Below are 244 nucleotides of genomic sequence, written 5' to 3'. Positions count from 1 at the left end.
CTTTGGAAGACATGGATTAAACCACTGGTGTCTCATGATTACTTTTATGCTGCCTTTATGTGCTTTTTGATGCTTCAAAGTTCTGGTCACCATCCACTTGCACTGTGTGGACCAACAGAGACCTGAAAATCTCAGTTTCTGTTCAGCAGACGATAGAAAGTCACATCTGTGATGGCACGAGGGTGAGTAAATTATAAGAGAATTTTCATGTTTGGGTGAACCGTTCCTTTAAATGCAGAAATGT

The sequence above is a fragment of the Xyrauchen texanus genome, chromosome 16, assembly GCF_025860055.1.
Source record: "Xyrauchen texanus isolate HMW12.3.18 chromosome 16, RBS_HiC_50CHRs, whole genome shotgun sequence".
Taxonomy (NCBI): domain Eukaryota; kingdom Metazoa; phylum Chordata; class Actinopteri; order Cypriniformes; family Catostomidae; genus Xyrauchen; species Xyrauchen texanus.
Note: the sequence above shows the minus strand (reverse complement) of the source record.